Source organism: Anabrus simplex, chromosome 3, assembly GCF_040414725.1.
Source record: "Anabrus simplex isolate iqAnaSimp1 chromosome 3, ASM4041472v1, whole genome shotgun sequence".
NCBI lineage: Eukaryota > Metazoa > Arthropoda > Insecta > Orthoptera > Tettigoniidae > Anabrus > Anabrus simplex.
Genome location: NC_090267.1, coordinates 478810696 through 478835154, shown reverse-complemented (window position 1 = coordinate 478835154; position 24459 = coordinate 478810696). Strand labels below are relative to the sequence as shown.

Genomic DNA, 24459 nt, shown 5'->3' with positions numbered 1-24459 from the left:
AAAACTGAAGATTATAAAGGCGTGAAAATTGGTATTTGAATTCTCCTTTATAAATAAAGAAACACATATATCACCATTTTCCAAATATCCTCTGATGGGCGTGAAAAGGTGTGAAAACCGGACGAGTTGGCCGTGCGTTTAAGGGCGCGCGGCTGTGAGCTTGCATCCGGGAGATAGTGGGTTCGAACCCCACGTAGGGCGCGGTTTGCATGCTTAGTTAAAGCCACGATACCGATATGTGTATCTTTAAAACTGAATATGTTACTCTGAGGGTGTGCGGTTCTTAATGGATTTCCCGCCCTGAACTCATTCTTAAGGGAGACCTTACCAATGTTCTGCATGCTATAGTATTTTCCCTCTAAAGCAACACCTTAATAGCCACGTGAAGGTGTGGAGTCCGGATGGTCAACTTAGCGTATTCCAGTGGACCGGTTTAAACCAATTTTCCTATTAGAAGAAATTATCAATAACACCACCGACTCTCAACGTACCAAAACCTGGTAGTGAATCGCACAATAGTGGGACTGACCAGAACGACACACTTCACGTTTCCGTGAAATCCACACGGTCGAAGCCGCAGGTGAAAGCCATTTATTAATATCATATTACAATAATTGTAGAGTTTCCTAGAGGAAATGGGAAGGAAACTTCTTCTCGGAAGAATGCACGAAGTTAATATGCTACCGAATGAGTAAATATTGACAGAACCTCAAAGTCAAGCGCGGAAGAATTTGAACACCAATCCAGTATACTGAAATTGTTACTAAGTGGTCCATAGTGGCCCAAATAGAATAGAAGGAGAATTCTGGACATAGAAATAATTAGAGGCAGTGGTGATAGAAATTAGGATGCAAATAACAGCACAGTTGATAATTATTTTGTGGAACTGAAATAGCACGCACATTTTCCTAAACATAGAATTTTCTATAACTCAAGGTATTTTCAACCCCTCGCAAGCGTGTCAATATATCAAAGTTATTCAGTAATTGCAATGCCATTATTTCACTGAAAATATGTAAAACTGAATCGCTTTATCATTTGCGTATGCATCTACACCAGACTTAGACAGATCGATGAAATAAACTAACTACTTCACACTTGTGCGCTTTGAACACCATGTCACACCAGAGATAAATCAGAACTAATACTTAAAATAGGTCTCAACCTTTCTACAGGCGTTTCCGCCATATGATTGCAAGTTTCCTTTATTTTTGTGACCACATAACTTAAAGGTAATAATTTGAAAGGGTATTTTAGGACTTCTAATTTTGTTGTGATCAGACGTAACCTGTCAACTATTGATCATTTAAACTTTGCTCGTGCGAACTAACACACATAGTGACATTACAAACTTCGGTTCGTTGGACTAAACTGAACTTCTACTTAGTGGGCAGAAATAGATGGAAAGTAGGAAGTGCATGATGATGACACTATTTTTACACTCCTAAAAGTAGCGCTTCCATATTTAGCTGTAATTTCCAAACGTACTTGTATGACAGTTCAAGCTAATTTTATAGCGTTTCGTTCTGTTGCACGCACCATTGAATGTGTAGAGAAACAAAGTATAAATTGTTAGCTTGTAGGCTGGGAAATAAAGAACACGGTGATTCCTCTCATCGATAACTAGAGCTAAGTTCTTCTGCAAACATTTATGCAATATTAAGGGAGAATATTCTTTACAGAAAGGGCTGAGGGGGAAACGATAGCTGACTGGTAACGTCACTGGATTCTCTCCAGGGGGATAGCGATTCTACTCCCGGCAAGTATAACTGGGATATTTAATATGAAATGCATTTGAAAATTGAATAATAATAATAATAATAATAATAATAATAATAATAATAATAATAATAACAATAATAATAATAGGGACGTACTCCATTTCTTCACATAACCAGTCTTAACCTAGAACACTGTTAATAATAACTACTGATGTCTATAAGATTAACAATTTTAACAATAATAGCAGTAACAATATTAATAAAATAATCAAACATAGTTATATTAAGGAAGAATCACATCGTGTATTAAAAAAACAATCATATCATCCATATAATACACATCGTACGTAGAGGACATAAAAGCATACGAATGATAAGGACTAGATATACTTCTTAAAAGAAAGTTTGAAAATATACATAGATTTCAAGAAGATACCGAGATATCGCCTTGAACTGAGAGGTGAAGATGATTATCTGTGAGAGGAAGAGGAAAATGATGATGAAGATTAAGCAGGAGAAGGTGTTTTCAGGTCGAAACTTGATGATTCATCCATGATTGCCTAGTATTTCGACACAGGCATGTTTAAAAGCTGAGTTGCTGTACATGCTTCTGGCGTCCTGTAAGAGATTCCACTGTCGGGTTGTGGTAACTGTGAATGATTTCGCGTACGGTATATTGTTGTTCTGTGTACAGGAAGGGATAAACACGTGGCGCTGCAGGATCGGGTATTTTTATTATGATCTGTGGAGAGGAGCTTCATCCGATCACGGAGATAGGTAGGTTGAGAAGTTTTATTGTGCAAAAAGCAAAGAGTATGAAGTATGCGTTGCTCTTGCAAGCGAAGCTTCGCAAACCGCGTTTACGACGGTGTGGCATAGTCAGCATAACGAAGCCCACAGATAAACTTTACACAAGCATTCTGAGCACACTGTGGTTTCCTTCCCCATCAAGTGTCTCCAGCGAAAAGTCAACGTGCCGGTTCACATTTAAGGCTATAAATTATTATAGCTAACCAGTCAGATGCGCTTGTATGGTAAAACAAAACTGAATCGGACTCTTCTCACTCACGGCGATAAAGTTGTAGAAGTACAGCGACTGAAGTCCAGATCTCCGGCAGTCCGAATAGCACAAGAACTGATCTTCAGAGACTGTAGGTTGGCAGCTGGGTGGCGTTTCGAATATTGCAGTAAGAGTTCACAGTGATGAAACATCTAATGCCCAGTACCCTCCAAAATGATTTGATTTACCAGGGAGAACCTATGCTACCCTCAACAGAGACCGAAAAAAATCATGGGCTATATAGCTCTTTGCTTCGTACACGGGGCACATGATCTTCCATTGCGTGTGATTATGGTGACGCGAATCAGACAATCCAACATATTGTTACTGATCTCCAAGGAGGTAATTTGCAGGTTATACATAGGACTTCATGAAAGCTTCTGAACAGGCTATACAATGGCTGGACAACTTAGATATTATGACTGCCAAGTACTTTTCTGTTTGTCAATTTATGGCACGTCTGTTAATGTAGAAATTTGTTAATGTCGATGTTTGTAAATGCTCGTCCGTATAAAATCTGGTACCATAGGATAAATAAATATTACCAAAACCCGGATTTTTTAAACACTATTAAGTTAGAATGTTAACTTGTTTAAGAAGTAGCAAGTGGAGTGAGGCCCGGCCCTATCGTTATGTAGGCGAGTTGTATCAGGACTTATAGGCCTTGACTATGATATGCAAATCTCATTGCAGAGCCGTGACGCGGGCTAGTATAACTTGCCTGTTGTTAGAAATCCGGGATCTACTGTATATTACGTAACGGGGAATGGTTTGTATGTAAGTGTTAAAATTAGAAGTGTGAATGCACAAGAGATGACCGTGGTAGCTGACGTAATGCACATGACGGCCGCCATTCAAGATACGACTGTTGGCGGTCAAAAGTCACTTACCACGTGGTATAACATGGCGTGTAGGTATCGCGCAGGGCCAAGTGTGGTTTTATTAGATTTGTCTTCACGAAGACTAGAAGCAAATATCAGAAAAATGTACATGTAATCGTATTTTAAATTTTCTGACAGAAACATTGAATTTTGGTATGATTTTCAAAAATACCCAACTATGTTAATAATGAGCTCGTAAAAAATCAGTGAACGTTTATGGGAGGAATCAAGACTCAATAGAGGATCAAACAGGACCTAATTAATAGGTTCGAAACGAATGAAATGGATACGGGATTGGCGGCCTTCCAAACAGAAAAATATTTTTCACTTCAATTTCAATAAACAATTATGCAAATTAAAATTTGAATGAATAAAGGAAACGATATGGAAATTTCAAGTTGTTTATTATTTTTAATTACAAGACAAAGTAAGTTTCACTCCCGTGGCTGTACGACTACCACGTGATTTTCGAAATGAACGTCACGTCCTGTCGTTCGGATTCCATATTAAACTGCAAATATTACTATCACTACAGTCTGCAAGCTTGGGTACTAGCCTTCCATTGTATTGATACGGTAGGAGGGCTGTACTTCTGCAACCAAGCTAGGGAGGATCGATCTCAATTTAGTGTGGAGATTTGTAATTGCGTACCTAAACAGCCTCATCTCGATTGATTTATCGGCACGAAATAGAACTAATGTGAAACGAATTTCGGGCACCTTGGCACACCGAAACTGCCTGAGAATTTATAGGGATGTAAAACAATGGATGGTATTGTTAATAGCACTCACTGGGAGGGACAACAATGTCAACCAGTGTTCGTCACATCTGTATAACAGGTCCGTTGCGTCCCCTATACGTTGCTTCATGAACGCAAGTTCGTTGTCCAATTCCAAATGGTAACGAATTTCTACACGAGTTGCATCCCGCTAAGCAACATACTCCAATGTGGACGGAGGAAAAGTATTTAAATTTCGCACCGGGCGTGGAACAGAAGCCGATCAGTTTGTTATACGATGAACACGTCGATTGTGTTTTCGTTCCCATTAGTACCTATGGCTACGAGTGAAGTTCGTAGACGAGACAGACGTGGAGTGAATTCCGAGCATGTCCTCTACATGGCGATGAAAATTATGTGCATCCGCTTTACCTAAGGTTTGTTCTCCACTTTCAAAACTACCGGTTAAACAACAAACTCTAGTCACAGACATGAACTTTATGGAGGGCTGTATCGAGGCGAATCTCTCGCTACACATATCGATTCCAACCGATACAGTGCTGGACGTAGCGGAAGAAGGACGTGTTTGCGATCATCCTTCAGCTAGGTAAACCTGCTGTGTACTTAACTTTGAGCACTTAATTTTTTATACGAACTTCGTTTTCACATCTTTTAAGCCCATGTGGACGAAACGTATGAATGACAATTATTTTTACAAAGGAATACCACACAGTTGTAATCATTAACAAGTTTAAGCATCGTATAAAGTATTGTACAAATAAAAAAAATTTAACTAATTTAAGTATGTTATTATACAATGGAACATGTCGTTCTGTTATTACCTTGTTATTTTACAGACAGGTAACATTACCGTTAATTTTTATGGTTTGTAGAAACACCATGTAATATAATAATAATATAATATAATATATAATATATTGAGTCTACACTGAATAAAGTCTAAGCTTCCTCATTTAAAACCTTTTAAAATTGTGTTATAGATTTATAAAATTTGATTATGATGATGATGATACTTGTTGTTTTAATGGGCCTAACATCTAGGTCATCGGCCCCAATGGCATAAGTGAGACGAAATCCAATGACAATTTAAAAGTTCAAAATTCATCCACTGAATAGAATATGAAACGTGATGAAGAATGAATATGAACTTAAAACTGTTAGTGGATCCGACCCGCAATGCCTCACCTTCACAGAAACTATGTTGGATAATTTAGTATTACTGACCAGAGGACTGGTTACAAAGCAAAACTCTGATTCGATGATTCTTGTTGTCCAAAAGAGTCCAAAATCCCGGTCAACGGTTCCTAGTAGTGGTACCTAAAGGTAGTAAAGTAGAACCATGTTATTTATCAAGTTGTTGTACGAGTACTAATCAAGAGTAGCGTAGACTCACGGTGTTCCAAACTTTATGGTACTACTCACAAGTATTGTACGTAGCGCAGGTAACGCAGACCTATGGTGGCACTCGCAGGCAACGCAAACCCATGGTATTCCTCACATAGGTGTACCAATCATACGGACCCTTACTATCCCGTAGTGTTTTACACATAGTGGGTACTAATCATAGGTAACGCAGACCTACAGCGTCGCCCATGTAGTGCTACTAACCACAGGCAACTCTCAGTCCCCTGGTGTTTCTCACAATGCTACTAATCACAGGCAACGTAAGCCCGTGGTGTTCCGCATATAGTAGTACTAATCACGGGTACTGTAAACCAGTAGTGAACCACCCACTATTGCTACTAATCACAAACCTATTGTGTAACTAACATAGTGGTAAAACTCGCAAGTAAAGGTGAGCCATGGTTTTATCCGCACGATGGCACTAATAACAAGTAGGTTCTTGGTTCTAATTCACCCCTTTTAGTTGCCTCTTACGACAGGCAGGGGGTACCGTGAGTGTATTCTTCATCTGCGTCCTCCACCCACAGGGGGTATATATTTTGCAATATTTGATTAGAAATAATGATCAACGTACAGGTTAGATAACAAATTAGTAATCATCTCTAGTACATCCTTAAGGGGAGTTAAAATGTTGAAATTTTTGACCCAAAATTCGAATTTTCAATGTTAAACTTAAAAGTCCTCCAATTCTTCATATTTAAAATCCCGTCATCACTTTTGCTCTAACACCATTTCTTAAGATGTAAATGCCGTATTTAAGAGGTAGGAACACGGCGTATATAGAGCAAGCATACGTCTCCTTTTCACATGTTGTCAGAAAAAATTGGGTTCATAGTTCTTTCTGACTACCGTTTCAATAATCCCAAGCCTGTGCATGAGAGGAGAGAGGAGTCTGAGGGAATTATTTAAGTCCATAGCAGTTTTAAAGCAAGTATGTTTCTTAAAACTTTCAATTTCATTTTTCCAGCTTAAATTAGGATCAGATCTTTGCCAAGTATAAAATGCTCCTTGTGACAGAACTCTTATCAGAGTCACCTGAAATGTTCAATAATGTGTCAGTATGTATAGGAATTAAAGTATTTATGCATTTGATTATCATTTTAATATTAGCTTCTTATTTGTATTCCTAAAATAGCACCTAAGTAGAGGTTTGTCTATTGAATGAATAATGAAAAGCTGAAACACGTTATCTCCAATTGTTTATACCTGACTGGAAAACCCAGCGTTATTATTAAGTATATGAGTATTATGACAATTCTATCAAATTATTACCCAAAATTAATGAAAACTGTTGTGCAAGGAGTATTTTCCATGCAACCTGTGATGATAAACAATATTTTTTTAATAACTTTGCAACAAATTAACTAATCATCATATAATTTTGTGTGACCCTGTATCTTATTTATATATGATTATATTTGAAATTTGGCTGTGGTAAGTGTTAAATTGTGGAAGTTCCAAATTTCAGTCATTAACTTGTAGAAAAACTACTAATTGAGCCAAGAGAAAGTGGGTGTGAATCCACTATGCTAACGTTCGGACTATGGAAGAAATTAATCTCTCATTTGAAGAGGCATACTACAATTGCGATATTAGCCATATTCCAATAAAGTAGAACAAAATAATAAGTGTCATATTAGGTGCTAAAGGTACAAAATAACAGGGTTAATAGACAAATTCCAACCCGAACTGTACACAGAGCTGATGATCAAGGATTTTTGAACGTATTAAAAATGTTCCTAAAGCTACAAACAAAAGCATTCGTTTCAAACTCTTAAATATTCCGAATGTGTTCGTTGTTAGCACATGTGGTGCATTCAACGAGTTAATTTGTGGTGATATAAGAGGGTAAATTTGTCTCCTGTTGGATTGGCTGTCGAGTCTTATCTGCTTGTCAAATAGTCTTCACGTCCCAGAATGCCGCAACCACGTCTGGATAAGGCAGAGCGACGCATGGCGTTCCGGAGCGTCATAAATCGTGGCTCGGTTAAAATTGGTTTTGAATGTATGGAAGATATTTCGGAGAGGGTGGGACGGGAAGCAGTGAGCTAACCGACATACCAAACCACACCATAGGAAATTGTTGGATTTGATGATGAATGGCTTGGAGAAGACTTGGCAGCCAGAAGGAGATCCATGTATGTGGGGCTGACGAATGAGTGCTGATAAGCGCCACCATTTACAGACTTGTGCATTTCCAATACTTTTCTCGACGAGATACCCATAATAATTTCGCATTCGGAAGGATATATAAATCATTTATTATAACTCTACGATATCCTCTAGAAGAAAAACCTATTTATATTGAGATAAGTGAAATAACTTTATCAAAGACCTTCAAGACGTACAGTATATCTTTAAGAATGAGTTCATTTATAAAAACATTTTCCACAAACAAATGGAAACTCAGGATTGTCAGGGATATTTTGAAGTCTGTACAGGTGTCTCAATTGCCGTCGACTTCTTGAAATTATATCTCGTAGTTGTCCGCCATCATATCTTAACGGTCATACTATCAGCTGCCGCCCTGGGGGTCGGGTTTCGATTCCAAGTATTGCAAGAAATTTAAGAATGATTCGGTTAAAACGAAAATTGTCCATTTGGAAAGAGTTAATGATAATGAGTAGGAAAAGGATGTTTAGGCCCTAATAGGTTAGAAGGAAAATGTATTCGAACAAGATGCAAGTATCATCTAGCCCAGAGGTGCTCATCTGGGTGCCCGTTAAAGCTAGCCCAGTGCGGTTAGGCTGGCGTGACCTAAATGTGGGCAGCTTACGTCACAGTGAAGTGAGAGAGCGGACACTCTTCGCAGGTAAGGAAGGAAGCATTGACGTTCAGTTGTCATTACGAAGACCTCCTCCACTACTCAAGGAAATGTTGATTGGGGTACAGTATTTAAAATAAAGCGCTATAATCTCAAAAAAATAAGCTGACCTTTTCAAGACATTCCAGATTGATTTATACTGCGATCATTATAAACAGTCAGTTTAATTTCCTTATAGCTATTCATTCAAGGAAAACTGGCATGTTATAATATGTTTGTTGTAATGTACAAAGGTACAGGGTTTCAGCGTACAAACTACGATTTACAATTCCTTGGATGGGAATGACAGTATTTCCATTTTATAAAATGTAAAATTCTTATTATTCATTAAGCAGAAAGTGCTATAATTACATAATTCAACAAGTTTGCTGATTGATTCTTCACAGTGTTGTGGTGTTGTGTAACTTTCCCTGTTCACTAAGTTTCTTAAAGTAGAATTTAAAATTTAACAGGCGTTCAATGATAGTAGATAGCATCTAAATGGCGAGAGGGAGTTTCATCACGATTGAGGACATAGATATTTACTATCCAAGATAAAAGTACACAATGTAAATGCATCTGCCAGGTAGATATAGAGTATGCCTTCAAATGAATAACTAACTGATGTTATTCCCGGTAAACATGAGTGGATTTTTGGTGAGTTTATTAGATAATAAAAACCCAAACAACCACAAACTACAGCTTATCCTTCTCAACTCCTTATTATATTACAAATGTTTCTAAAGCCCCTCTAAATATTTAACAATGAAAACTGTAATTCTTACCTATATTGTGGTCGAAGGCCTAACTCATTATTGTGTCCGGTCAAAATGCATAAACTGAAATGAAAGTAAATAAGTTTTCCTTACAACGTAAAATGAAAATGACGTCTATTTCTGCCCTCTTTCTTTCATTATTTTCTACCTCCATTTCAAACTTGGGTCTCTTCGCACTGGTGGAGATTGACTGGGAGGACATCATTCGACATTCACAGCCTGTCACTGTGGTTGAATACCATACGTTGCGCTCATCGCCTGTCTGCCCACCCACTTACGGTGCTGGATGCCCGCGAGACGGAATGCCCATTATGAGCACCCCTGATCTAATCGCTCTGCAGTTAGGTGGGATCTGCATTAATTTTAGAGCTCTGATAATTCAGATCGCTAATATTTACGCAAATCTCACTGCAGAACCGTTGTGCGGGTAGAAAACACTTCAGGGGGTTCGATTGTTCCGATCGCTAATATTTATCCAAATCCACTGCAAAACCGTTGTGCGGGTGGAAGACACTTTATGGGTTCTGATAGTTCAGATCGCTAATATTTATGCAAATCTCACTGCAGAACCGTGGTGAGGGTAGAAGACACTTTAGAGATTCTGATAGTTCAGATCGCTAATATCGCTATTTATGATTCTGAAGATGATAGGGATCAGATACCGAGAACGAAGAATTATCTACAACCTGTATAAAAATCAGTCTGCAGTGATAAGAATCGAGGGCTTTAAAAAAGAAGCAGCAATCCAGAAAGGAGTGAGGCAAGGCTGCAGTTTGTCCCCTCTCCTTTTCAATGTTTACATAGAACAGGCAGTAAAGGAAATCAAACAGAAATTTGGAAAGGGAATCACAGTCCAAGGAGAGGAAATCAAAACCTTGAGATTTGCCGATGATATTGTTATTTTATCTGAGACTGCAGAAGATCTCGAGAAGTTGCTGAATGGTATGGATGAAGTTTTAGGTAAGGAGTACAAGATGAAAATAAATAAGTCCAAAACAAAAGTAATGGAGTGCAGTCGAACGAAGGCAGGTGATGTAGGAAATATTAGATTAGGAAACGAAGTCCTAAAGGAAGTAGATGAATATTGTTACTTGGGTAGTAAAATAACCAACGATGGCAGAAGTAAGGAGGACATAAAATGCAGACTAGCACAAGCCAGGAAGAATTTTCTTAAGAAAAGAAATTTGCTCACTTCAAACATTGATATCGGAATTAGAAAGATGTTTTTGAAGACGTTTGTGTGGAGCGTGGCATTGTATGGAAGTGAAACATGGACGATAACTAGCTCAGAAAGAAAGAGAATAGAAGCTTTTGAAATGTGGTGTTACAGAAGAATGCTGAAGGTGAGATGGATAGATCGAATCACGAATGAAGAGATACTGAATCGAATTGGTGAGAGGAGATCGATTTGGCTACATTTGACGAGAAGAAGAGATAGAATGATAGGACACATCTTAAGACACCCAGGACTTGTTCAGTTGGTTTTTGAAGGAAGTGTAGGTGGCAAGAACGGTAGGGGTAGACCAAGGTATGAATATGACAAACAGATTAGAGCAGATGTAGGATGCAATAGTTACGTAGAAATGAAAAGGTTAGCACAGGATAGGGTGGCATGGAGAGCTGCATCAAACCAGTCTATGGACTGATGACTCAACAACAAGAACAATTTTTATGCAAATCTCACTGCAGAGCCGGCATGCGGGTAGAAGACACTTAAGGGGTTCTGGTAGTTCAGATCGCTGATATTTATGCAAATCTCACTGCAGAACCGTTATGCGGGTAGAAGAAATTATTTATGCCTTGGTTAAACACGTGTGCATTCTAACGTATCAGTGCCTAAAACTTCTTGCCCAAATTTCATGTATATGTCTTTTAATAATTGAAACTTAATAATGATAACGAGAAGCGCGATCAAGGCATGAGGTAAAGACTAACGTAAGGTCACGGGCGGTACACTTTCTATATCAACACACTCTATTTATACATCCACAGCATTTTTAGCGACCAAGGCCCACTGTAACGACTAATGTGATGTCACCTCCATCATACATTTTGTCACGTTACACACATTTTCGAATGACCATCCCAGCCTTAAGGCATATTCATGTCAAAATGGTGAATGCAGCTCACCTCCACGGGTGTGTGCCTCATAAGATCTGCACCACCTCAGAATGAGGACACGAGTTTACCGTGTCCCGTAGTTGTGCATGGCGCGCTAGTACGATGGTTGAATGTTACAGGGGTCTCATGGGTCGTAGAAGTAATTTCATTTGCAATTTGTGGCTATTAGGTCTCCGTTTGTTTTGACTAATGAGTTAAAAGTCAGTATTATGTTTGAAGATCCTATCGTCCTCACAATACACTTCAGTGGTATACAGGTAGAATCTACATTATTGTCAAACTGGCATAATTATGTACCCGTTCTCCACATGGGAAATGGTAATCGATTCACGATTCCTTCATGAATTTATGCGAACTTACACGTCTGTATTCAAACATTTAGTACTGCATCATAAATTGATATTCTTCGACGAAGACACATGGCAGTAACGTGAAGTACGATAAAGATTAACAAAGTGGAGGCATAATGAAGACGATTACATAAATTTTTGAACGGTAAAGTTCCTTGGCCAAAATTCTCGGTTACATATTGCTGTTAATCTGAAGCAGGAAGTGGAGCTGTGGCTCAAGACTCTTTGACGACAACCTCCCTTATTATTTCTATCGAAAACAGTAAAATGGCTATATAGGTAAACCCTTTAAACCACGATGAAATGACAGGAGAGCCTGTAAAACAGTCCGTTAATGATATCTCTCTTATCAATCATCGTATCGAAATGATACACATGAGAAAAAGGTTTCGGAAATTGATTTCCATTAAAGCGGATAGATTTTCATTAAGTTAGGTTGTGTATATTTTGTCAAAGACAAACACAAAGTTACCTCCGTACAGACCATGAAGGCCCTTGGAGGAGTGGAAGGTAAAGGCTTCCACCATTGTTAACCGCGGCACGTGATGGGGTAGAGTGGTTAGCTCTACGCCCGGCCGCCTTTGCCCCCAGGAATTAACCTGGTACTCAGTTTTGGTGTAGTCTGAGTGAACCTCAGGGCCATATGCACCTCCGGATGTGGAAATCTTGTTTCTTAAATTTTACGACTTCCTGACGGGGATTCGAACCCACGTCCTTCCGGGCGAACCGAGCACGCCTTTACCGCCTTGGCCAGGCATCCCCTTGTGTATATCTTGTGGCAGTGCAAAATCACGGTTTCGGCTCCGTGCAAAACCTGCAGTCATTTCAGAGATTTAGAAACAATATTTACCCTAAGACCTACCCGGGGACAAGCGGATTCTAAATATGAAGTTTGCTTTAAATATATTCAGCAGTTTTCAAGTTATACGAAATCAGACAAACAGACATACACCAAAGCAAAAAAAAATATGCAGATGGTCATTACTACATCTGAAAACGATAACTGAACGAAAATTTCAACAATATAATCAATGTTCAGACATACGGTCGCTACGATTTAATTTATCTAGATTAACCAGTAACCCTGAAGTTCAGCAGTGCCAGGCTCCATATCTGAATTATCAGCGTACTCGCATTTGGTTCATAGGTCCGTATGTTCAATTCCCAGCTGGACCGGTGATTTTAACTGGGAACGATAAATTCATCTGGCTCAGTGACTCGGATTTTATATACTTATAATTATGCTAATTTTCATCTACATACAACACGCCACACTACTGACCACCACAGCAAAGTAAAATGTCCAAAACGTCCCTTCGCATTGGATAAAACTGTGCAAGTTCACAATAAATGCTGATCCCAATAAATTATGGAGAATCCAGGAAGAATAAGAAGAAACTGATATTCACAATCACAATCCAAGGAACTCCTCAACTCTATTTCGAGATAAACATCAGTGTATTATCACTGCGACCCCGAATTCCAGAAAGGAGACCAAGTAGAGAAACAGGATCAATGGTGATCAAAAATCGCTAACAGTAATCGGGAACAAAAGTGCTAGAGTGACTGACAAACATACAGCATGCACACTGAACGTTTTTGAGAAAAGCAATTCATTTTCAAATACACTATAATTCAATCGGAGAACGAACTTAAACATTTTCACAAATGCAACTGAACAGATTTTTAATGAAAAGTACACATAGCCACACAAAAATTAGCCAACAAAAAATTTTTAATTTTACACATTTTCAAAATGCCACAATATTCGTAAACTGTAGATAACCAATGTGGAAGAGATTATACTTTGAATCTTACCACTTTCGCAATATATTCAACCTATTTAAAACAAGATAATTTTAAGACAAGGTCTTCTTCTGCGACGGTCCACTTTTGTGCAGTTGAGAATAGATCTTCGGACAAAAGAAAATCAAGCAGATATAGATTAAATGATAGTACCCATAATTTGTAAAAGTTTACAATGAATTAATTAAACATGTACTTTAAATATAAGGAAACCTCCAAAAATCAGTGTTGAGATAGAATCTTTCTTAGATAAGAATTGGGTTTGCATTCGGGAGAGAGTGCGTTCTAACTCTACTGAAGATGAATTTCCTTGGTTTACAATTTTCACAAATGTTGCGGTTGTACCGCAAATAAGGCCACGGTCGCTGCCTTCCTACTCCTAGGCCTTTCCTATTCCATCGTCGCTCTAAAACCGACCTATTTCGGTGCGACGTTAAGCGAAGTGTTAAAAAAAAAGATGAGAAGTAGTATAATCCAGACATTAACTTACACCTGTGCATCTATTTCCTTTTTTAATATTGGGTGATATGAATTAAAAATTAAAAGTACTTGACAGAACTCACACTCGTGAGAATCAGCTATTAGCAGGAATATCTTTTCATCCAAGCTTATGTACTCATTTACTTAAGAATAGAAAGGTACTCGCTTTTATTCGTACCATAAATGAGAATCGACTCAGGCTGTTAGAACAAGAGCATACACTCATCCAAAAATATATTCTAAAGAACTGAATTCCTATGAAGTGGAATGTTTGCTCAGAAATGTGGATTACGTACTAAATATTTGTGTCTATTCATATCACCCATTATACCGTTGACCATTCTGACATCTAAGGTTCAGTAGTGCATAAATTGTATCAACGAATTTTCGTTATAAGTAATACATCTGCTGCGGATCAGTATTCCTCGCATCATTATTGTCACATAGCGGTATTTCAAGGCGCAACGACGAAATATTGTGATTATGTAAATCCCTTTGAGAAGAAAAGGACACATTTGTCCCCTACAAAACTATTCATTTTCTTCACTTTCACTATGAAAGGAATCAATATGTTTTATCTCCAACCAGTGATGTTTCTAACTATCCACCTATGTAATACAAAATTCCACTTACAAAAATTAATAGAAATTTGCACTTTCCCTTTTCAGCTAATATTTTATTAATTCATACTTTTAAAATTTACAATATTTATTCAACAACTGATCTCGAATCTAATTATTTATCCTTTAGAATTATATCCTCGAGATTTACAAGAAGAAATAGTTTCGGGACAAATATGTCGTTGTTTTACATATTACTGGCCAAATATATTATTTGTTGCTTTTATTTATATTCGCGAAGGCGATGTGTATTATTATATTGCTCTGCGTTGCTCTATCTATTGGTGCTGCTAATCGTTCTAAACTGACTTCTAAAAGACTGTTTTCTATAAATGAAACAGATATTTTTACATTGTTTGACAGCAGATACAAGTGGCGATGAAGAAAACCTTGTCCTCGATGAAGAGGACTGTGTGTTTATAACGTAAATGTGTGCAACGTTCTAAGAGCAAAGTTGAAAATTGTTCAAATAATCTGTGTGAAGTTGCGATGTGCATTTGTGCTTTACATATGATAGTAAATGCTTTGAAATATTTGATAGAGTACCGTGAACTTGAATTTCCTCCCTCTGAAGAAGTTATTCAGACATAACGTCTTGGTACTTTCATGGACAAAGTATACAACCGTAGATCATTTTGAAATATATATGTACCATCATACAGATACTTGGCTGTTTCAGAGTCAATCCAAATATTTAATCCTCAATATCTTTTAAAATACAGTTTATGAAAGAACAGTCTTTAGTAGCCAAGCAATGTCTTATTCAGAATCGTACACTGCATTAAAAACAATGGAGGTAAAATCCTGGTCCCTTATGAGCCATAGGAACACATACGTCCCTTGCAATTATGATTAGTCTAATCACGGCAGATTAAAATAAATGCATGTAATATTTATTAGGGACCATAAAGACGTAACAATACTGACGAATCTTAAAGAGATCTGTCACAGTTCTTATAGTCCCGAAAGAGGTAAATTGATGTCACTTTTCTATCCCATATATATTTCTCCCTTCAATGATTATTTGCGCGTGGAAGTCTGCCTTTTGAATTAATATCGGTATACTTTCTCATATTTTTCTAAACATAACTTTCGCCTTAAGTAATTATGAGAAAATACCTCGCTTGTTAGTACTCGGTCGAATGATTCTCTCCGCTGTGAGCTAAGGTTTATTGTACTTAATATTCCTACCTTAACTGAATTTTTCTTCTCACCAGGCTACGCGTCTCTTTCTCCTGTAAAGATCGAACGTTTGTATGCAGCATTAAATGACACGTGAAGGAGCTGGAGTGCTGAAATAATACGCATGCAGAATCTCCCCCAGATGCGTGAGAGCCGTAGGAAATAATATTCTCTACTAAACACCTCAGCTGGAAAACCATAAAATATACGCTCTCTCCTTCATTGGAGTGACGATATCTGCAACACGATACGAACATAAGGAGAAGCGTAGAGGCTGCGAATGTTCTTAACAACAATTGTTTTTTTCATTCAAGACAAGAAACACAGTTATGGTGTATCACATTCTCTCGCGACAACCGTTTCCTCCATTATTGCATTCATATATTCAAATGTGTTATTGAATTTCAATGTATTCTTTTCTCTCTAAATGTTCCTTTTTGCTGTACGGGAGAAGTTGACGTCCATACGGTGCCTCATATGGCCCGAATATATTTTTACTGCACAACTTTATCCACTCTAATAGCACAACAACTTTTCTTGAACGTACAAAAGTGTATTTTCCCTAGTTCCGAAACATATATTCCTTCTGTGTTCTTTCTGCCTTCTTTTTTAAATAAAATACCATGAGATGTATAGAGATAAGGGATAAAGTAGGTACAAGCTGTTGAAAGGAAACGAAGTAGAGAAACTGGGTAAATCAGGCGATCATCTCTTTCTTTTTGTTTTTTGTGCACCCTCCCGTATGGAAGCTGAAGATCGTCAAAGGGCACACACAGTAAACGGATTTAAGGCGCTGGCGACTAGAGTGTTCGAGGGTGGGGGGGGGGGGGGTGCACATTTGCATGCAAAGTAGTCTGGTCCATGTAGCGGCCGCAAGATGAACTTCTGTGCGTCGGGGATGTTGTATCGAGAACTGTACGAAGCTGTGAGGGACTTAGCGTTTACAAAGTAGCAGTCATGTGGCTCAAATAACTCGTTCAAAATTAACAAAGAGCAATGTAATGTTACGCAATTTCTAAGTTACTTAAATGAGAAATGTCATAATTGTTCCTCAGAAGAAGAAGAAGGAGAGTGTTACAAGAACGTGGGTTGGTAAATCCATATCGTTACACAGTTGTACAAGTGTGCGTATTTACTGCGTGCACCCCGATACGTCCTGATTGCCAGAATAAAATACGAGACACCGGATATTTACAAAAATAATTACGTAGCGAATTCATTTAATGTGGGCCTCACCTAACACTAAGACCCTGCACAAGATATCCTGTCCTCTGTAGTTCTTGGCGATTGCTTGTTTGGACACTGCGTTCCTCTGGAAAGTTTTATTGGACAGAACTAGACAGAATTCCTGAGTAGGCTACTATATTGCCTGGTTACTTGGAAGATATACCACTATCAACACATCGACAACTGTACTTCATGCATGTTGGTGCTCCAACAAATTTCAGTTGTTTAGACCAGAGGCACCTTAAAGTATATTATCCTGGGCATTGGATAGGGAAAGGGGGACCAAATTTTTGGCCACCACACTTCCTTGACTTAAACCCCTGGACGTTTATCTTTGGGAACAGGATGTGTAGAGATGAATAAATTGTTTGGCCACCACACTTCCCTGAATTAAACTGTCTGAAATTTAACATTTGGAAACAGGTTAATTAGAAGAGGACCAATTGCTTGGCCACCACACTGCCCTGACTTCAACCCTCGACATTTACCTCTGGGAACAGGATGTGTAGAGATTAACAAATTGTTTGGCCACCGTACTTCCCTAAATAAAATAGTCTGGTCTTTTGCATTTGGAAACAGGGTAGGTAAAGGAGGACAAATTGCTTGGCCACCACACTCCCCTGACTTCATCCTGGACGTTTACCTTTGGGAACAGGATGTGTAGAGGTGGACCTATTGCTTGGCTACCACACTTCCCTTACTTAAACCCTCTGAACATTACCTTTGGGAACAGGATCTGTAACGAAACACTTACTATTTGGCAACCACATTCCCCTGACTTGAACTCACACAATTGTACAAGTGTGTGTATTTACTGAGTGCACCCCGATACGTCCTGATTGCCAGAATAAAATACGCGACACCGGTTAAATACAAACGCAATTAGGTAGCGAATTCATTTAATGTGGGCCGCACCTAACACTAGGTCCCTAAAAATTTGAGAACAAGTTAAGAAGACGTGGGCCAAATGCTTGGGCACCATACTCCCCTAACTTAAACCCCTGGACTTTTACCTTTGGGAACAGGATAGGTAGAGGTGAATTAATTGCTTCGCAACGACACTCCCCTGACTTGAATCGCTGGACTTTTACCTTTGGGAACAGGTTTGGAGAGGTGAACCAAATGCATGGTTACCACACTCCCCTGACTTGAGCCCCTGTACTTTTACTTTTGGGAACAGGGTAGGTAAAGCATAACCAATTGTTTGGCGACCACACTTCTCTGACTCGAACACCCTGGACGTTCACGTTCGGGAAGAGAATATCTACACAGGACCAATTGTATGGCCGCAATCTTCCCCTATTTTAAACCCTCTGGACTTTTACCTTTGGGAACAGGATAGGTAGAGATGAACTAATTGTATGGCCACCACACTCCCGTAACTTAAACCCCCCACCTGGACGTTTGCCCTTGGGAAAATAATAGGTAGAGATGAGCTAATTTTATGGACACTACACCCCATTGACAAAAACCATCTTGACTTTTACGTTGGGTAACAGAATAGGTACAGATGAACCCATTGCTTGGCCACCGCACTTCCCTGAAGAGAACCCTCTGGATTTTAACCATGGGAACGGCTAAAATCTGTCGAGTACTCAACTACTGCTGATTATGAAGCAACTAATAGGTGGGAGAACATTGTAATCATACATTTCTTGACTTATTTGTTCATATCACTTAATTTTTTCTCTCTATATGATTAATCCATTCCTGAAAATTTGGAAGTTCTACTAGGTAATGTATCCATTGTTGATCCCCCCTGTGGGTGGGGGTGGTAGAATACTTCCACGGTATCTTCTGCCTACTGTAAGAGGTGACTTGAAGAGGGACAAGGATCATGTGTTTGCTACCAGTGGTCCCCTAGCTGAATCTTCCATTGCTTTTTCATGAGGCTCTTCAATTCCATCTCTTCTATCAAAACTCTTGTAGCCAACTCTTGCTCTCTTCCGAGCGTGCTGGTATGAGGTTTTTCCAGGCCTAGGGAGTCTTTCATGTTCCCGTCCTGTGTGGACTTTCCCTTTCTTATGCCGATACCTTCATCATTGGACGTGTCGGATCTCGTCCATTTCTCCTCCGGTTAGTGAGTATGGTTGCCCAGTTGCACTGCGTCTTAACATAACTACCACCACCACTATCCATCGTTGACGGGTTACTTTTGTGCAAATGCAGAATTAATGTTATCTCGGTCCATCTTAGTGGCTAGTGTAGTAATTTCCGGTTCAAAAGGATCCGGCTTTGATTCCCAGGCCAGGTATTATAACCGCGTCTCTGTGTTCGTCTTAATATGTATACGACCGGGCGAGTTGGCCGTGCGCGTAGAGGCGCGCGGCTGTGAGCTTGCATCCGGGAAATAGTAGGTTCGAATTCCACTATCGGCAGCCCTGAAGATGGTTTTCCGTGGTTTCCCATTTTTACACCAGGCAAATGCTGGGGCTGTACCTTAATAAAGGCCACGGCCGCTTCCTTCCAACTCCTGGGCCTTTCCTATTCCATCGTCGCCATAAGACCTATCTGTGTCGGTGCGACGTAAAGTCCCTAGCAAAAAAAAAAATAATACGTATACGTGCAACACATCACCAGAGAAAACGCGTAATATTTGAAAATACTTAAAGTTAGCTTCAAGAAGTGCATCTGGTCGTAAAACTGGGCTTCATATACATTAGTTTTGATCCCAGATGACTGAGAAAAGAGCAAGAAGAAAGAAGGAGAAATGCTATTTGAGTAGTAGCAGAAGAGATCAGTTCCACCTCAGTTAATAATAATTATTCATTCAGTCATTAGTTCCCTGTGTGGATCAGTTGCAGACTGTCGATCTCCAAGATCTGCGGTTCAAATCTTTCAGAGATAATCGTATTTGTTTAAGTGGAAAAAATCCTTTCAGTAATCCATGACGTACGTTGTGGACACTTGAACACCTTCTGATGACACACTCGTTATTTAGGTTATTATTATTATTATTATTATTATTATTATTATTATTATTATTATTATTATTATTATTATTATTATTATTACTATTAGTCAGTAGCCCTCCTGGTGTCCATATCATTAAGGTATTGAAGTCTAAGTCTAAGTCTTACACCGTGGTTAGTCAGTTCGAGTCCCTTTGGTCGAAATTAATTTTCACCATAAGAATGTTGGCTGGCAAACCTGGGGAGGTGGTGGTAATACCACTTCTAATCACTAGATTGCGTGCCAAAAGAACGGATTAAATTCCAAACCTCTCACCAGTGCTCATGTGAAGTGAAGGCAAATTTCGCCGTTGATGGTGATTCGTCCGTCGGATGGATAAATTAAGCCTAGAGCAGATCCGTTCGTGCTATTCGACAAGAGTCGGCTACGTGACGGTACCGGGTTTCACCCTCTCCCTTCCTATTATCACATATCACGTCATTCATTTCATCTCATTGTTTACTTTGATGAGGTTGACGTCAGGAAGGGCATCTGGTCATACAAACGGGACAAGGGTTAGACAAACATTATTATTATTTTATTATGTCAGTCAGTGCAATGTTAATGTTGAATCCGGCTCTCTGGCTGAATTGTCACCGAAATAAACTTCGCTTCAGAATGATCTAGGTTCGATTCCGGCCGGATGGTGGATCTTAACTTTTACAGGTTAATTCCTCTAAGCTCGGGGGATGAAATTTTGTGCCCGATTTATACCGTCAAAGCCCAATGTTACATAGAGGTGACGCTTGTTATAAAATAATATTTCCTGATCACCAGACTGCTTGAATTTCTTTGCCTGTTGGGAGTATTTAAAGAAATATCTTTTAATTTGAAATTGGCCATTGTTGACTGGTCAGTCAATTGTCGCTCGGATAAAAGAGGAAGTGGAAGAATGAAACAGTCATAGGTGTATGTAGGTTATGAAACTATGAAGAAGAGCACAAGTCTAGAGTGAACCATCTAGTGATGAGGAGAGTACGAATTTAGAAAACACCGAAGTGAAATAATTATAGGGAAAGGACAAGGAAGGGAATTACCTTAATGGCTGGCAACCACATATTACCGAATTCACAGCAAGTGACCGTGTTGAAATTATTGGGATTTTTACGTATCTCCACAGCTTCTGCCACATTAGTCCCTGATTCGTCTGATGACCTTGCTGTTTACTTCGCACACACATACGATGGAACAGGAAACATCTTAACTGAAGCTCAGAAGGCTAGCGCACAGTGACCCACCTAGTGACGAACGAGACTACCACTTACTACATACCAGCGGTGAAGCATTCTTAAATAAATTCAAAATTTCATTATCAGAGAAGTCTTGCTCGTGAAGACGTAGAGCAAAGTTCTCTGCGAAACGTAAAGAATTTCACCTTGTTTTCTGACACACTTAAAACTTATTAACAAGTCTACAATTACTGCCCTTGGATCCGTCAATCTAAAGATTACCGATCAATTGTTTATCTAGTCTTTTCTGTCCGGCTCCATTGGTAAATGGTTATGGTTCTGGCGTTTGGTCATAGGGGTCCCGGGTTCAATTCCCGGCAGGGTAGGGAATTTTAACCATCATTAGTTGATTTCGCTGGCTCGGGGGATGGAGGTATGTTTCTTCTTCATCATCATTCATCCTCATCAAGACGAGCAGGTCGCCTACGGATGTCAAATCAAAAGACCTGCACCAGGCGAGCCGAACATGTCTTCTGACACTCCGGCACTAAAATCCATACGGCATTTCCGTTGTCTAGACTTTTCTTAAATTATTTCTAAAAAGTTGAAAACTTATCCAATGTGTGCCATGGTAAATTATTGCTATCCGTATTTCCTCATCCTATACAGGAATATCTTCCCAATTTGTCCTCTTGAATTTTAATATTTATCTGCACATTTTGATATTGCTCACTTCTCAAGCTTATTCGTCTACTGACAGTATTCCTCACCATCTCGCTACTGACAGTTCGAAACATACCACTTAGTCGGGTGGCTCGTCTCCTTACTCTCAAGTCTTTCCAGCCCAAAGATTGTAACATTTCCGTAACACTACACTTTTCTCAGGAAATAATCCATAACAAGTCGTCACAATCACATTTAGAGAAACTATTGTAATTCAGTTCCATTGGCTACTTCCTTTCAATGTTGAACACATTTCTGAGCGGCAAAGTAAGTGTCCCCATTCTACTAGAAACGTAAAATTGAACAATTTCCTCAATTGTGCCGAAAGTTGAAGGGCTAAAGGGCCCGAAATGTTAAAATTGTGAATCTTAGATAGCTGTATCAGACTAAAGAAAACTGGGCGAGTTGTCCGTGCGGTTAGAGGCGCGTGGCAATGAGCCTGAATCCGGGAGATACGGGGTTCGAATCTCACTGTTAGCAGCCCTTAAGATGGTTTTCCCTAGTTTCCCATTTTCACACCAGGCAAATGCTGGGGTTGAATCTTAAATAAGGCCACAACCGCTTCCTTCCCACTCCTAGGCCTTTCCTATCCCATTTCCGCCATAAGACCTACCTATGTCGGTGAGGCGTAAAGCCACTAGCAACAAATAATAACTAAATAAAACACATAACTTCCGGCCTAAATGCAGTTCCGGAAAAATTGACTAAATTCGCTTGTTTGTTTACTCGTTTTATTTTTATTCAAATCCTAGCCAAATTAACTTATTTACATAATTCTTTCTGTAATGTGTTCCTTGGCTCAGGAGGTTTTTCTCATTTTTTGAAAAATGTCCACGTCATACGTAGTTATAAGTGCTTAAGTGAAACTCTGCGTTTACTACATTAGCGCTCGTAGTGGTGCTTAAGTGAAACAATGCATTCACTCACATTAGCGCTCGTAGTGGTAGAAAAAATGTAAACTGCTAATCTAATTGACCGGGTAATTATGGTTAAGAAAAGAATGGTAATTTTTAGGAATAAATATATATTATCGTATTGTATTTACCTAAAATTCGTAGCTCGTATTCCTAGGATGTGTTCAACATTGACTTGCTTGGCTGTGGATTTTTAAAATTATTTCTAAAAAGTTGAAAACTTATCGAATATCTGCCATGATAAATTATTTCTTTCCTTATTTCCTCTTCTTATAAACGAATATCTTCCCCAATTTGTCGTCTTGAACTTAACACTTTGATATTTCCTACTCCCCAAGCTTATACGTCTAATAACGACATTTCTCGCAATCTCATTACTGACAATTCGGAACATACCACGTGGTCGAGTGATACGTCTCCTTACTCCCAAGTCTTCCCAGCCCAAAGATTGCAACATTTCCGTAACACTACCTGTTCGTCGGAAATCACCATAAACAAGTTGTCACTTTCATCCTAAGAGTAACTATTGTTTGAATTTGTTTCCGTAAACCACTTCCTTTTCCATTAATTCGTATTATTCAAAAATCTCCCTCCAGTGCAAGTTGGAACGTCAAAATACATGGATTATAAAATAATTAAAAATATGAAGAGCTTAATGAACGTGCTGTTGTCTCCTTGTTTGACATGAAGCAATTTTTCCAGCTATCTGCAGCGCCAAAGCTCCGACAGGCAGTATGTCTAGCTCGGGTGGGTGACAGCTTAGGGTGAAATCCCAGGCATTGTTTGTTTCTTCTTGTTTGGCGCAGCCAAAGCCCTCCTTATCGTTCTGCCGGCAGTAAATCAAGTTGCCAGCTCCTAGCTGCAGCGCGACAATTATTTTTATCAAGGTCACGTAAAAATAGAGAAGAAGGGGGATAATAAATTAACGACACAGCAAAGCGCGTCGACGTCTGGCCGAAACGACGTAAGGTCACGGAGGCGAGCGAAAGCAGAAAAACCGTAAATGTTCCATATAACTGTTAAATGAGAGAACAGCTCAAGCTTTCGTTTTATAATTGCGTACAACTGTAACCAAAACTTCAGGTTATAAAACAAACTTCAGGAGGTCATGGGTTTAATGCTAGAAATCAACATATTGATTCCGTTTACACACAGTATCATTACCGACATTAACACAGATATACACTCATCGTCGCTGCCGGGACAAAACCTCCTATGTGAAATATTTTAGCTTAGAACTTTGGCCGGTAAGGTTCTGTCATCTAAGGTGCAATTTCGTGTGCATATTGTCAAGGCATTCTCGCTCTTCATAATATATGTGCTGCGGGTCAGTATGTCTCCAAAAATATTATCACATAGGAGGTTTTGTCCCGGCAACGACGTAATGTTCTTAAAAAACCCGAACACGTTGAAAGACTACAGATAGCAAGTTCATATCCACAGGACATGTTCATTAGTATGTTCTGCAGAAACGATTAGCATTTCAGTCACGTAGGTTCAGCATATGTCCTGTTGCGTAGTAGGAACTGGG

The 24459-nt window shown here is 39.1% G+C and overlaps 1 protein-coding gene across 1 annotated transcript in view; it reads left to right on the top strand.

The window, feature by feature from the left end:
* Tsp2A (tetraspanin 2A) overlaps window positions 1-24459 on the top strand; it is a 701187-nt gene that overhangs the window by 264782 nt on the left and 411946 nt on the right. The gene's annotated exons all lie outside the window — the stretch shown is intronic.